The sequence below is a fragment of the Ammodytes marinus genome, assembly GCF_949987685.1.
Source record: "Ammodytes marinus genome assembly, chromosome: 1".
Lineage (NCBI taxonomy): Eukaryota > Metazoa > Chordata > Actinopteri > Uranoscopiformes > Ammodytidae > Ammodytes > Ammodytes marinus.
In genome coordinates, this window is record NC_137230.1 from 32,807,401 (window position 1) to 32,824,869 (window position 17,469).

The following is a 17,469-nucleotide window of genomic DNA, read 5'->3' on the forward strand; positions in this document are numbered from 1 at the left end:
TTGTTTAATGAAAAACAAAGGAGATATTTCCAGTTGAAGTCAAAAGAATAATTTGAGGATAAATAATATGCAAACACTTACCAAAAAACAAAATAAAGAAGAACTGGTATAGGATATAAATAGATTAGGCTTATTTTTCACTGACATAATAGCTGACCTTTTAAAAACATATATTTTATTGCTGCCATGCTTTACAGGACTTATCAATAATCCTTGAAGCGCATTCAGTCGTTTCCATGAACTAACAAAACATCGAGTTGGATTAAAATAACGATTTTTTTAGAAAGGAATTGAAAAATAAAAATGAAAGATTTTTTTTATTTAAATACAATACCTTCAATATTCATATTATTCAAATGTTGCCGGGATGAAAGAAATCTGAAACCTTTGAGGGACTCATGGAGGAAAAAGAGGATACGTGAAAGTGTCGGAAATCTAGATTATTATTACATTTTTACTCATCTACCTGAATAGCAGTACAAAAAAAAAATCTGGTTATGTTTTTTAAAAATGTCTAAATATTTTTGGGAGACACATTTCGATTTCCTAACTTGTGCTGGTGTAAACGAAATGCTCCCTCCTTTGTTGATAATGTAACATAGGCTATCTGTTCATTAACCTTACTTTTTTTCACATGGATTCATGTAAAAATGTCTCTAAATTATAATGTTAAGTTATAAGGTTTTTACATTTAAATATTTTTTTTAAACGCACAGGCACACATTCCTCAACTGTATTCATCTGGTCAACGAGGACAATATATTTTATTAATGTCTGATGCCATTCAGGGCAGCGCAGACATATGAAAAGCCTTGATTCGCTGCAGCCGTGTCCTCTGTGCTTTTTTAAACAAACCCTAAACCTCAGCCGAGGGAACCATTTCGGAGGCTTTTTATGAGCACCTCTCACCATGTTTCCTTCCTGTCTAATCAATTATCTTCCCTGTGAGTTCCAAAACCGCGCCATGCATATTCCAAAGTGGCACCATAACGCTGATTGATGTAATAGTTTTGTTTTTGTCCCCTTATTAAGAAGAACATTTATTTTTGTAGAAAAAAAAATGTTTTGAGATTGTTTCCCTCTTCCTTTTGTTAAAGAAGTAGATTTGAAAACATGAGGTGGTCATATACATAATTATAAAGTGATTAAAAAAAACTACATCACCTAAGAAACAAACAACTTTTAAACATGCCTTTCAATCAGTTGTGTAGTCCATTTGAAAATCATAATTTTGACACCACTCACGTGACATGCATTATATATTTATATTCATCATCATCAACTTTTATTATTAGACTCAAGGTCCATTTAAAAAAAAAACATACAATACAAGAAACAATAATATGAATAATATTAACTACAAACATATTCTATAAATAAATACATGTGAGGGGCAGCACACTGAACCTCATCATAAATAACAATGCTTATTTCCTCCACCGTTTCACAGGATGTTTGCTCCTGAGGGGGCCCGGGGAACAAGCCACCTCTTGATCGTGAGGATTCAATTGAACAAAATGCCATTCTGAAGGCAGCAGGGCCAGAGTGATGTGATAGTGTCTAAGAGCTCAAGGCCTCTCTCTCTCTCTCTGTCCTCTGATCAGTGCATGAAATTAGGGATTAAAAAAGCCTCGGCTGAAACAAAGTAATCATGCCTGCTGCTTATGTCGCCATACGTGTCCAACCTGCTCCCGGTTACAAAGAGCAAATGGAATGCATTAGCCAAACATTTCGCTCGGAGCTACGCAGGGACCATTTCCAGCGCGGGGCATGGTGTGTCACTCGTTCGCCTCGCACGTTAAGTGGATGTTCTCCCGGCTAATGAGCAATAATCAACATTTGACTCCTCGTCGTCTTATTTCTGCAGGTCCACGCTGTGTCAAATTGTTCAAGAGTCTCCGGGGCACACACACACACACACACACACACACACACACACACACTGTATAGCACTGTGGTTACACCAAACCCCTTGAAAAATCCTATCAATTTAAAGAGTTAGGAAAAGACAATAAGTTGAGATATACTTGAAAACAATTGGAACATAGGCCTACTTGCTATGGGGTGACAAATCATGTATTTTCCTAATTCAAATATCCGGGACTAAAAGCAGTACATTCTCAATCATTTAAATATGTTGATGTTAATAGTGTGTCAGTGCGGGCAAGCTTTCCAAATAGTGCAAATCATTTGAACCTCATTTCCCATCTAGTCTATAACCTTTCGACTGCTACTACCTTTGACCCTTATTTGCTCTGAGACAGAACCACATACAACTACATGGGTTGAAAAAGTGATGTGCTTTTAAACAGCCATTTAGAAGGGAGGACATAATCTGAGAAAGCTGGAATCATTACATGGAAATCCAATCCGTCTTCTGGAAGCCTTCATTGATCTGTGAGAAGGTCTGTGGACAGCGGCCTATACCATGGCGGCTGAAAGGCTTTTTCAGCCAATGGAGCCATCAGAGGTTCACATTTGAATGGGGGATTAAAAAAAAAACGTGGAGTAAATAAACACAAGAGCAGCCTATTGGAGAGGGCCAGAGGTGCCCCGGTGAAAGGGGGCGCCGCTGCAAATAAAGGAGGGGGGGGGGGGTGGTCACTCTTGTGTTACTACCCCTTCTGTCATTGTACCCCTATACCATCACCTGCTATAGGCTGTATACCCCAGGCCTGCACCGTCCTGACACACCCCTCCTTCACCACAGACACAGACAAATGTCATCTCCTTTGTGGACCCATAGTCAGGCTTAGAAGCGGCCCACTGTCTTTGTGCGGTGGTCGACTAATCCTTTTATGAGCCACTGTCGACCGCCCCAACCCCACACACACACACACACACGCACACACACACACACATGCACACACACACACAGCGCTTGGCACAGGCCGAGAGGTAAGGTGCTTGCCCTTTTTAGCAGCATAGCTCTTTCTCGGGCCTGTGTGTATATGTGTTAGCTGACCGCAGGAGGAGGCAGGCCCGGATCCTGAACACATGTCCCCCGCACACCACATACCTTCATATACATGCAGCTTACAAGCCTCCATGGCACTCCACGGCAACTTGTTACAGCCCTCACACACTGGAGCTAAGGGAAGGGGGTGGGTGGAAAAGCTCAATTTGAACCCCGTTGCCAAAGATATGCGACTTCTGTGTCTCGTGCATGTTTTATGGCACATTCATTATTGAGAATGTAAGTGAAAGTGCAGCGGCAACATGTTAAAGAATAGCCAGGGAGCAGTATGTGTGTGTGTGTGTGTGTGTGTGTGTATAGAGAGAGAGAGAGGGGTTGTGTGTGTGTGTGTTTCACTGGGCCGAGCTAAAAGGACAAAAGGTTCCAGAGAAGGAGTGACATTCTCTGGGGCCGAAGCGGGAGAGAGGGAGGGCACTGATTTCATGCCTTTTGTTGGTGGAGGTTAGAGAGAGGAATTCTTTCACCCAATCCGAAAAGGCAACAAGTGGGGAAAAGAGGGGCCGACAGGACGACAGGCCAGAGGGGAGAGAGAGAGAGAGAGAGAGAGAGAGAGAGAGAGGCAGTGAGGGGCCTTTTGCCGTTCACCCAGCTGAAAGATTGTGCTTTTCTCAGTCCCTTACCCCTCCCTTCAGATCCCTCAGACAGGCCCCAGTTACAGGGCAATTATGGAAATGCAGCTTTGAAGCCAAAGCATGGCCGTCTTTCACTTCTTCCTCAGGACAAAGCTATGAAGGCAATAAGATATATTTTTTTTTGTGAGCCATCTTCTATAAAAACACATTTGAGCTTCAATATGTGGATGTTCCTAACTTTTCCCTCCTATCTTAACAACATTTGTAGCCGGTGTTGACATGTGTGATTGTGCCTTTAAAATGAGTGTGAAAGAAAACCTATAGGAACATTCTTTTTTAATGGGACTATCATAGGAACATTTTTCACAGTATTTTTTTCTCTCTGCAGGAAACGCTGCATTCCCTCATCCCTTTACCATGTCAATCTGCCTTATAAAGCATTTACCAAGGAGATGAGCACAGGGGTGGGTTTATGAAGAAAAAAAAACACGCCTGCATGGCCTCATAGCTGCTTTTCCAACAGCTGCGCACTTTTTTACCAGCCCCGATGTCCCCTCTCCACTCACACGTAGCTAACAGAGGCCCAGCAAACCATCAGGCCCTGCGCTTTCTCAGCTTTGTACATTAGTCCGCGGTGTAGCACAGAATTTCGCCACCTCGTGTGAACTAATAAGACACATTTTCTCCGGCTTTTGAGAGAGGATCGCGGGAGAGTGATGTCTGGACATCGCCCCGACACAGCAGAGGCCTTGTACGACAGTGCCTTTACACTCCGAGCGTATCTGACAAATGCCAATACTCCCCGGCTTTCACTCATCACTGTTAATGAGAGGACATTTTTTGGACGTTTCCAATATTTGTACAGGCTTCATACATTATGAAGGGCCCTTTTTGAGTCACAGACGGAGAGGACAAGGGTGGCACATGCAGGGCTGGGGTGTGTGTGTGTGTGTGTGTGTGGGGGGGGGGGGGTATATATTCATGACTCCTTTAGGATTGGCTGACTGGTGGTGAAGGGAACTTAATAAATTCTTCCTCCTTGGAACACTGTCAAACAAGTCCTTTTCTTACATCTCCCATGAATACATTACCAGCCGGGGCTTGATTGATTAGAGACCCTCACGAGAGGGTGAACCGATGAACCGACTCCCCCGGTGTGATTAATAGACTTTATTAAGAGAGTCCTCTCCTTTTTAATAATGGTAATGTAAAGGAAGGTATTGAGGGGCTGTGTGTGTGTGTTAGCGTATGTGTGTGTGTGTGTGTGTGTGTGTGTGTGTGTGTGTGTGTGTGTGTGTGTGTGTGTGTTAGCGTGTGTGTGTGTTAGTGTACGTGTGTGTATATAACGATGATCACTGGTGCTGTCCCTCTCTTTGATCCTCATCCCCTTTTAGTTCATTTTCACAACCTTCCGACTGGCTATATCCATCACCTCCCTATCAGTGCCACACACAGCGCAGATATGAACTTCCCTTTTTATATACTGTTTTCACTTTGTGTGTCTGCCTGCCGCTGCCAAAATGAAACTCTTTAAAAAGTATCTCCTGGGTAATACGAGAAGCGCGATTGATTTGAAATCCTACTCAAAGTTTACAGCTAAATGAAATTGACTCGGTATCCGTGAAACATCTTTAATAGGCCTTAAATCAAAAACCGAATAAAGACCGTATAAGACCTGCACCTGATGCCTGCATAGTGCATTGTGATACAGCAGTGTATGGATGTGAAAGTATGGATGTATTCTTCTAAAAGTATGTTTCTCTTCTTGTGGGTATTTTTTTATGTTGCAGGGTAATAAAACAAAATTGACTTCTCTCCTTTTCTTCTCCAGTTCCTCTTATATTTCTCCTCAGCTTAGCTTTCATTCTGAAGTCAAGGGGCTACAAGGACCCTTGTCCTCCTTATGCTTGGTTGCTAGCAAAATTATTGATTTAAGAATTGAAACTAACTCTGTTTTGTACAAATCTTAAGCTGTTGTAGATACAGTTAAGACAAAAATATGCCAAAATATAAACATTTGTGCATGTCTGTTTGAGGACATGCATAAGCCACACAGCTTCCATGAGGTTGGTGGTATGTGTTTCCAAACAGCTGGCTGGCTAATCATTTTCTTGAGAACTAGCGTATGGTGTTAGGGGGGGGTAAACCATATACAGGATTTTTTTTGCCTCCCTAAGCTGAGCTATAGCTTATCAGCACAACACAGGAACTACCAATACTTTTCTGGCACTGGAAACAATATACAGCTCAAACTTATTGTCATGATGTATTTTTGCAATACAACCACCACAATGTTTATTTATCCATCTTTCCAAACATGAATATACCGCAGATTGGGCTATATTCACGTACCAGCGCATTACTGCATGTGACCCAGCCAGGTTCTGTTTACTTTGCGGCTACTAAAGCAGGCACACGCGCTCTCTCTCACACACACACACACACACACACACACACACACACGCATTTATGACATCACCAGACAAGCCAAGCGTTTGCTCACTGCTGCTGTAAACCTGAGAGCGGGGTCGATAACAGCAGGTGAGAGGGGGCTTTGCTGTGTAATGATGATGCCTACCAGTGTCTAAGTTGTAAACCCTCGGCTATTGATTCTGGTGGGTTCAGCCAATAGTCTTCCACAATCTTCCATGCCTGAAAGTCTGCAGTAATGTGTCTGCATAGAATCCAATATCCGCCCTTATTAATGAATACTGACAAGCGGCTCAACCTTTGTATTTTTATTTTTGATTTAACCGAGTTAGTCCCACTGAGAGCACAGATCCTGTTTCTAAAAGGAAGACCCATGGCCCGAGACCGCAAGCAGCACTTTTGGCTCACAGTAATTCGCAGTAAATTTAATGAAAATAAACACATTTTATATTAAGAGTGAGAAAAAAAATAGAAAAAAAGAAAGTGGAGGAACATGATAAGAGAGAAAACCCCAGAAATAGATCACAGATATGGAAAAGGCACGGTGCTAGAAACCCAAAATATGTGTTTATACAAAGTGTTTACCACAGGTTTTTACCAGTGGGTATAAATAATGGATTTTTCCAGTCTATCGTGGATGCGGATGAGGCCGGGTGACATGCTTCCTCGTACTCCATGGGGAGTTTTACTAAAGTATATATGCTAAAGCCGGTAGGAAGAGAGGAGGCAGAGAATGTACTCTATTCTCCTTAACTTTTCTTTGTGCTTAGATAAACTTGTTGTCGGGCACATTGTCAGCCACTCCGGCGTGACACCTCACAGCCAGATAATGGTATTGCCATGCAAATGAGAGATGGTGAGAGCCATACCACCAGTGTGTGTGTGTGTGTGTGTGTGTGTGTGTGTGTGTGTGTGTGTGTGTGCGTGCAGTCATGCATGCGTCTGTTTTGTTAGTGTTTATTAGAGAATGAAAGGGTGGGAGACAGACTGATTCAGCGGTGGCATGAGGATAGATTGTTGCCTTGTCTATAATAAGGAAACTAAATGCATGCTGAAGGAGAAGGCCGTTGAGCCAAAATTCTCCTCTCAGTCAACTCTCTCTCTCTCTCTCTCTCTCTCTCTCTCTCTCTCTCTCTCTCTCCTCCTGGGAAATTTCCTTCATCTATCTAAGTTGCCTTAAGACATCACAGAGAAAAATGAAAGATGACAGTTTGTCACATCCACAGTCAACTAAATTGCCAAGTAGGATAACTGTACAGTAACATGTCCTGATGTGACTGCAAGAGTTTAGATTATAGAGTCAGACATGACAACAATGGGGCTTCTTATTCAGCGTAAACAGACAGAGAAAACATGCTGTGAACACAAATTCAAAATTCACAAAGTAATTACAGCAAATCCTCTTTTTTTATAAACTTGTGTGGAAGGTCACTGACACTGGGGTCAAAGAGGAATAAGTCTTGATATATCTTGTGTTCATAATGACCAGTTACAAACCTACTCTATCTAGCCATCGTTCCGCCATCCAGAAAGACTCAATCTAGACAATGTAAAAGTACACGGTCTACTCGTCCCTTGTCAGGGACAGGATGGGAAGTAGGAAGTGGGTTCTTGTGTGAGACACAGGGGCAGAAAAGTGGCCTGAACAAGCCAAGCATTCACCCTGAATGCTTCCTGCCACCTCCAGCTGTGTGTGCGCTCATAGGTTTTTTTGTCCCCTCCGTGGCGACTGGGGGCACAATGAAGTGGCGCTGCTCCCAAACAGAGAGGGGGTGGGCACTGTGTCAAGGAGGGCCAGTAAGCAGCCCGCCCACTGCTGTTGTCATGCTAAAGACAGCAGCGCTCACTGGAACTGTACCCCTATTCAACCGTCAACCCTCCAAAACCCACGCTCACCCAGGGACAAACATGGCTCCTTCCCACTAACGTCCACGCTTCCTGTCAACACACAAAACCCATGCGGTTTTCTGAAGGGGATCAACTTTTTTTTCTTTTCTTCTCCCCCCCCCTTCAGATGTGCGAATACGCTCAGTTAGCTGATGATGACTTTAAATGTGTGTGGACCCTTCGAAAGCTCCCGCGGGCCTCATCACCGAGAAAAAAGCACACAGTCTTAATCTGTAAAAGACCATGAGAAACAGGCATGTCTAATGTCATTTTACAGGTAGATAGAGCGGGAGATTGGGGAGTAATTGGAAGTAATAACAGATAGCTCTCTTTCAATCCCACAGGGGGCTTCTCTCTCTCTCTCTCCTACTCTACTCCCTCCATAATATTCCCAGAAGGCTCCTCGGCCTATTTGCCGTCGCGCCAAAAGAAATATACAGCGTGTGAACTGTGACCTTTGTCCCCCCTCCTGCCCCCCTCTCCCCCCTGAAGGTCACCTGTCCACTTTACATACACAGATGAGGTCCATCTTCTCCCGGAAATGATAAGACAAACAGCAGCGAGTGGAGGTAAGGTCAGCAAGTTAAACCAACAGCTAGAATGACAGTTAATTGGCCTGAGGGTAGTGTAACTGTCATCCATTTCCCCTGGGCTGACTTGGGAAGAGTCAGCCCCCCCCCCCCGCCGCCTCCGCTCGCTCTCTAGAGACCCCTCCACTCTGCACCATAAGAAATGCTCACTTATCAGCTGTCTCTCCCACAGGTTCAACCAGTGGACATTGGTCGAAGTGGGGGGTGAGAGAGAGGGGGGGGGGGGGGGGGGCAAAATGATTATATTACCTCCGATTTTGATTATTACTTCATCATTATTGTTTATATTGTGGTAATACACAATAAAAAGGCTGTGACAAGCGGGGGAAGAGATGAAATGTCAGCGTGAATTACAGGCGCGTATGCAGATGCTGGCCGCAAATCAGCTGGCAGCGCTGAAAGGTCCTTCTTGCTAATTGCTCATATCCGACCAGCAGCAGCAGCAGCAGCAGCAAGGGGCGTCCAGTCAGGCCGCCGTGCAATAGGCCGGCTATGACTGAGAGCCGACAGATAAGTCTATGTGTATGGACGATTCGACCCGCGCTATAATGACTTGTTTAGTGCTGTGTGTCAGAAGCAGTGACACATAGGAGGATGGCATGGATGCTCTTGGGCTTTGTGTGTGTGTGTGTGTGTGTGTGTGTGTGTGTGTGTGTGTGTGTGTGTGTGTGTGTGTGTGTGTGTGTGTGTGTGTGTGTGTGTGTGTGTGTGTGTGCAAAGAAAAGGGCCAGGGAAGGGAATATGCACATCAATTCAATTACAATATGTGTGCATGTTTGCGTGTGTGTGTGTGTGTGTGTGTGTGTGTGTGTGTGTGTGTGTGTGTGTGTGTGTGTGTGTGTGTGTGTGTGTGTGTGTGTGTGTGTGTGTGTAGGAGCAGACCACATGCATGTATAAAGAGGACAGTGATGGTTTTAGCAGAATGTGTCGGCCTGATTTCGCAGGGCCGCTGTTCGGGGGTGTGAAAGGCGAGAGAGAGAGATAGAGAGAGTGTGTGTGTGTGTGCGTGTGGGAGATAATAGGCCTTTCTCCACGCCACTCAGCCCTTTCGCTGGCACACAGCTGGCACACAGCTGGCCATCCACACTAAACTGTCCCAGTCCCCTTTTTTAACTATTTTTCACCCTTCTCCCAGCCTTCCCCCCTACATAATGCTAGACATTCAAGGAAGGGAATACAGAGGGGGCATAGAAGGTTAAGAATGAAAAAAAAACAGTAGCTTTAATGGGGAGGAGGAGAGAGGAAGTTATGATGGGGCCCAGCGCTCCATAGAAGAAGGGGAATCCGTCAGTGACAGACAGGTGTTGCTCAGCAGTCACACTAATCCCTGTCTGTCTGCTGTGAGCTGAAACTTCCACTGCCTCCCAACTATTCTTTCTGTACCTATGAGTGGCAGTACCAATAGATCAATACAGCAGGCATATCTTCATATCTTACATTGAAGTTGCAGTGTATACTCTTGGAGTATTTTAGTGGCATCTACTGTAGAAACATGGCACAAACTGAACTTTAAAAGGGCCATTCCCTAATTTTGCTACATCACCAGTGCACTCATTTATTATATTTGATGTATTTTACTTACAGTGGGATACAAGTCATTATAAAACTACAAAACAGAATACACATTCTAACCGGAGATGAGTTATGGCCCCGTATTTTATATGACATCATCCCAGATGACAGTTGACAGATTAAGCCAGACTCGGACAGATCATAGCAAGTGATTACACCCTGAAACGAGGCAACGATCATGTATCTGCTATTGTCAAAGGAATGATTCATGACAGATTCACATCAATAACTGTAGTAAAGTCTTCCAACTATCTATTGCCAAGTCATTTACACCAGTTTCAGCCTGTCGCGCGCGGTATGAGTCATAAAGGCTTTTATATTATTTTTTTTTGTGGCAACACCTGGTGATGGGTGGAGATATTTCCTGGGATGTGTTTTAGGCTGCTAGCATTATCAACAACAATTTTGCTATTAGCAGCAACCACGTTAAACATTAAACTGACAAAATACAGTAACCTACAGAAATGTGGATAGATTCTCATGAAGAAACACAACACAGTGTTGGGCTGAACTGTCATAATACTGAACTCTTGACCTCAGCTCACTTCTATTATATTTACATCTGTTTATGTATTTATATATATATACACACACACACACATCTATATATATATATATACCACCTGTTCATACAATGTTTAGATCTGGCAATATTGACACTGACAAAAAACATTTTTCTCTTACGGACACTGTTTTTATCATAATACACTGAGTCATGTCTACTTTAATAACAAGTGAACCAACTGAGGAATCAAAGTTTTCACGGATACTTCAACCTGGGATATCCATATCATGTGTTAGATAGGGGAACTTCAAATGTCATCTCTGCATTTGCATATACACGTGACCTGCTTTGCTGTTTTTGTGGCTGGGCAAAGCAGACGAGCCACAGGATGGTGAGGTTGTGGGTTTGGGGAGCGATGCAGATAAGGAGTGTGTGCTCTGTTGAGGACAGCAAAGCACATCCAGATGACTGTGGGACACAACAGCGTTACACAATGTAACCCCCGAGAGACGCGCGCAGCACAGTTTACACAGGGCTATAATCTACAACGAGATGATTCCATGCCGAGCTACAAATTAAATGAAGCCAAAATCTGTCCCTCATTATCATGTCTCCCGATGCCTACATTTTTCGGAACATTTAAAATGGCAAAATAAATATGAACGTTGGCCCGTATCAAACAAAAGCCCTTAACCAGTATTTGTTTTGTGGGCAACGCTCTGAGAAATGAAAAGCTAAGCTAAGAGGTAAACACAGGCCTCTTTTTTTTTTCATGCCTTAAATGTTGTGAGTGGCACCAAATGTTTCTGGATGTAGTAATTGCTGGCAGATTTGTAGATGTGTGTTTTAATTAGCCTCGACAGGCCGCTGATGGCATTACACAAGTTGTTCACGTCAAACAGGCCCCAGAGATGGAAAACCAACCCAGATCAACCATGCGGACACGGTACAGTGAATCAGAATGGGCCCCGAGCTAATGCTAATAACCAACACCTAGATATGAATGACCGCACGTCTGAACGGCTGCCCTATAGAGTTGTTAATGAGGTCATTATTGAAAGGTTCTGCGTCTAACTACATACATCTTTTAAGAATAAAAATACAACTTTTTTTTTTTTACATTTCGATATTTTTCGAGATTGAAAACTTTCCCGTTCCATGAAATTATAAACATCAAGTCCACATGCCTTTGAAATTGAAGATCATAATAGACCTCTGTTATCTGAACACAAATCTCAAAAGCTGCTTGTCTCTCCCTCACACAAACACACACACACACACACACACACACACACACACACACACACACACACACACACACACACACACACACACACACACACACACACACACACACACACACACACACACACACACACACACACACACACACACACACACACACACACACACACACACACACACACACACACACACACACACACACACACACACACACACACACACACTACATTAAACACAAGAGTTATCGCTCCCTATAATCCGCAGGCACTTTTTAGGCCCTTGTATCCGCCCACTGGCTCCCTTTGCACCTCATCTACCCCGCGCTAACACAAACCTCTTCTTATGTGGCTTCCCCGTTTTCCCCCAAGCACAGGATCCACATCACTGGGAACTGCAAGCCGCCATGGAGGGCCCTTTTTTTTCCACTTCTCCAGCCACAGTTCGGGTCCAAGATTTATTCGACTCTTCAACCAAAATGTAATTTTCACCATGTTGGTTTTTGGAGAGTGAGGGGAGTGGGGCTAGGCGCTTTTTGAGAGTCATGTCTACTCAGCTGGGATAGTGGGACGGCCTGCTCGCTCCAACACCAATACCCCAAACCCACAGAGACAGCTAAGTGATTTATTGGCCTCTTTTTATTGAGAGGGCCAACGAGAGAATGAGAGCGAAACATAAGTAAGAATAACAGTGTAACCAAAGCCCCCGTCTGCAATGTTGCACATGCACAGAGGTAACACAGGTGGAGGGATTTAAACGGGGTTGGGTTTTATGGTTAATTCAGGGAAATAACTTGTTGTTGTCTGACATGATTTCCCTGATGCTTATCAAAACATGGCAGCAAAAACACGTTTGTTTTTTTTCAAGCACTGGTCAATTTTAAGATGTTTGGCTATTTTGCTTCCATAACAGGTCTTCTTTCAAATATATATATATATATATATATTTATATATGGTCCAAAATGTACATTAAGGTGTTTATTTTACTATACCTTGTCTGTTTGTGTCTGTATATTTCTCCTGTACAACCATATTTAACTGCCATCATCTCAAAATAAGTTATTTTCAATATTCTGAACCAAAAAAACTCATCTAAAGCACTTTCAACCACTAAACATTCCCTAGTCATTCGTAGCTCTATTCAGAAGCTCAATACAGAAGGATTTGTTCATACGTTGTTAGCCGTCTGATTTATGATACATTTTGCTCTTAAAACTGTGCCGACAATGCACTTTAAAAGACCCATACAGGTTTAATTTGTTTGTATGAAATCAAAAGGCTGTATCCCAAATCTGATCTGTTAACACTTTGGACATTAAACTGTTGTAAAAATTCAATTTTAACTCTGGCATTATCTAACATCTAAATTGTTGGTTATCCCCAGATGCAAATGTACTCATAGTTAGTTTGATATTGCCAATTTGCATATTTATTCAATCACTTCTGAAAATTATTGCACAAAAAATACTTTTTTTATTGAACTAGAAAAAGTATCATGGAGATATATGCAAGTTAACACATTTTCCCTATTCACCTGCAATGTCTCGCCATACGTTATGGATTTCCCTGCAACATTATGCTACTGCTGTACCGGAGTTACTATCTCTCCTGGAAGAAAAGCATGATACTTGACTTGTCTTATCGTGATACCATAACTCAAACAACTGGGAAGGATTTTGACTCTTACATTAATCCAAGTTTCAAAATCTTACCCAGAGACAAACTTTGCAGCCTGATCTTGGCACGTTCCCACACCAGATAATGGTTTCCATGAAGAGGGCCGTGGTGCAAAACAGACAGATACTGCAAAAACAGAACAGTCTTCCCCATTGTCGGGTGAGTAAATGTACCTTATAAAACCCAAAGGAAATTACATGTAATAGAAGTGATGTACCATTCTGTGGTCGCGCGCAGGAGACACGCAGACTTCAAGGAGACAGCTCACGGAGATCACAGCCAGTGAATCATAAACATTTCAAAGAAAGGAAAAAGATAGACAGATGCTAAGAAAGAGAAAAAGATGCAGATACACAGAGCAGGCCCAGGGTACAAAATGAAAGACAGAGAGATACATACAAATGAGATAGATAGACAACAGAAAGGGGCAAAGGGAAGGGCGGAAGAGGGACCTAGATAAAAATCACACACTGAATCCCGTTCGCTTTGCCAAGACAGATGTCTATAGTGAATAAATAATGAAGGGTAACAGTTTCACAACATCATGTTATTGCCAGTTCTAAAGCGAAGGCTCTGACTACTTCTGCCTGTGCTCTGGCGATGACTCAGGGCCGCCCTCTGCCCCGGGGGAACCTTCCAGACCCGTCACTTCACGTCTCAACGAAAATCAAAACCCCAAAAGGATCGGCCTGCCCTGGCAAACACATGGGGACGTGTGACTCTTGGTGGCTTGAGTTACGTGTGTCACACCACTCCGAGAAGTTGTGTCCCTCCCCTCATGACTTGACCGGGCTAAATATACGCACTTTAGCAAGTACTCGCACACTGTTTTCCCCCCTCATGGGTGAGCATCAATGTTGTGTTACTGGATTTGAGGTGATAGTGAGAACTCTGTAGTTTAGCTTAGCATAGCTTATCTCAGCTTACATTCAGCACATGACCATGTGTGTGTGTGAGGGGTGAAGCGGGTCAGTGTCCTGGTTATTCAAAGTTAGGTTCTATTATGTAAAATAAGTATTTGCTGTTTTTAATTTAACGTATAAAGTCATAATAATAATCAGAAGAAGAAGCTCAACCAGCTAAACGTACGCAACTGTTCAGAATCATAACATTAGTCAAACTAAAATAAACTTATCTGTGCAAAAAAAATGTACCTCATCCAACCGGTCAATCACACCTTCTCTTGTATCACATGTTATGGCTGGTACTCCCTTGGGCTGACGTCGTGAAAAAAGGCATCGTGGTGCAGCTCACTTTTCTGCCACTGGCGCCGCTATTGAGAAGGAATTTCTGAAAGTTACATATTCGGCCTTTAAGTCATTATTCATTGTGTTGTAGATCATGCCATACCTCATACATACATATTTGAATCCATTTGAAATACAATACTTTACTACAATTGAATGACTATGAATTGATATAGTCATACTAAATAATAGTAGATGTTAATAAAAATCTAGTGTTCTGGTATTTGAAGCAAGTGAAGCCTCCAAAGCCTCAAAAGACGAATGAAGTAGAAAAGTGTTGGCCTAACATGCCAGTTCTGCTGTCAACACCCCTTCACCAAAACTTCAGTCGTGTTATTGTGAGGGAAGGGGGCATTTAGGTTACTGTAAGTGCACTGTACATCCCTTTATAGTTAGTGGAATGACTCAGAAACGTGCTCCTGTGCATTATACCTCTTAGAAACGGTTACATGGACTTGAAGCATGCACACATAAACACTTAACTGCAAAAGCAAATACACACAACCACACGTATACAGTACACACACACACACACACACACACACACACACACTCCAACAGACTTCTCTCTCCATCTTCTTATTTGTGCAAACCTAATCAAATGATTTTTCTGAATAGCAATAAAGCAGTCTTTATTTTGCTTGGCTGGGCGTCAACCCCCCCTCCCCTCCTTACCCTCCCCACCAACCCCCAAATACTCCGACCGCACCACAGCAGGATCAGCTTTCCCCCCTAGAATCCCACTGAAGCGCTGCCATGTCGGCTGGAGACAATCAGCTGAAAATGCTCCTTAGATATTCCTGCTCCTTTTCAAAAAGCCCCCAAATTCAATTTATGGACACATTTATTACCGTGTCTGTCAGTTGACTAAAAGGGAGTTTCATAATCAGGAGCACACATCTGATCTGGTCACAGCAGGCTACCTCAGCTTGGCCAATATGTGCTCTATTACACGGACCGAGCCAGCCCCATCCACGGAGGGGAAAAAAGGGAAAACATGAGCAAACAAAAGACTAGGTAGTTAGACATGGAATGGGGGCCCTTAGATGTAGCATTTAAAAAAAAGAGCTGATCTGATTTAGTAGTGCAGACCGTGGGGAGAGAAAATCCTTTGACTCAGTACCAGAGCAGGGGCCTTGACCATGTGATGAGGGATCACATAGCACCTTCCCCAAAAAACTCCACAGTATTCCCATAGCACACTTTCCCCCCTTTCTGATGTTATTGAAAACATAAATGGGATGTTTTTGTTGTCTAATGATGTTTCTGTCAGTCCCTAAGTAGCAGAGGGCTTAACAAACCTAAAGGGGCTCCTTTGAAAGATTGGAACAAGTTTTCATCGTGTTGCGGTCTCGTCTCCAACGCCAATAGTTTCCATTGTTTGTCATATTTTTTCAGAGTTGCCAAAAACGACATGAAATCCACTTTTAAACTCCAATAAACTAGACAGAGAGCGGCCTTGTTAGGGCCAGCTATAACAACACTGAGGCCTGAACGATTTACTATCCCTGCTCCGCTTGTGAAACATAGATTCTAATGAGTGCTCTGCAGGCAGCGCGTCACTCAACTCTGGAAACACGAGGGCATGGACTGGACCAAGACCTAGTGATTGAGGGCTTCGCTCTGCTGTGGTGTGTGTATGAGACACACACACACACACACACACACACACACACACACACACACACGTACACCACAGACCACAGACTCCAATCAGTGGTTCTTGGTCCAGTGGTTGGACAGAGTGTCAGTGATGTCTGAGAGCCACTGTTCACACACGCTTGTGTCCAGGCAGGCGGAATACCCCTGGAGAGATGCACACCTCAGGCCCGGGCCATAAATCAATACTTACTCACAAAGGATCACCTAAACTCTTTCCAGTGCCCGGCGTAGTAAAAACAAGAAAAAAAGTGTGCTAAGCTCCCCCTAGAGGCCGAAACTAGAGGGCGATTCAGTTAAGGAAACGAAGCGTGTCCTTCATTAGCCCGAAAGATCACATTTTACCACAGGAGCAACACGTTTACTGGTGCGGAGGGCTCTGTGAAATCTCAGTGAAAAAGATTCTCTGTTTGCCTTCCAGGGTAATTAGGGAGGCTATCACCTGACACCCACACAGGTAATGCCCTGGACGGGAGCCAGAACCGAACTTCATCATGGTCAGCTTGGACTGCAAGCACCCCCTTGGAAAGTATGTACAGAAACTGAAAACCACATTTCCAAAATTGCCTGCTTGTCCCCTGTGTTGGTTTTGGATGAGGTATCTGGACTTGGAGCTTAGGGGTTCCTGGAAGCTTGTGCCAGGATCCTTAAAAACTAGTAACCGATATCTCCTCTTTTTTTTCCCCTCCCCCTCCCCCTCCCCCCACCCCCCTACACGGCCTGAAATGCTCTATTATTAAAAATGGGAGCAAACCCCACCGGAATGTTTTACACGTTTACTCGGTGTATGTCAAGGTGAGAGACAACTCTGGTGAATTATTGGTGGGATTTGGACCTAGGGAATTTGGGCTAGCGGGGCAGGCTAGAAGACAGAGAGACTGGGGAGGTATTCACTGAGGGTGACAGTTGTGACTGCCAGGATAGAAATCCAACCCCCCTCTCGCCCACCAACCCAGCATGATGCACAGAAACCACAGTGCCCCCTACAGTTAAAACCCACACATGTCAAACTTTATTGGCCTTAATCGTAAATGCCAGAATGATAAATAAAACAGTATCGAGAGTCCTGCTGCGGGGAGTTTAGTATGAAAGATCAATGAGTGGCTGTCTA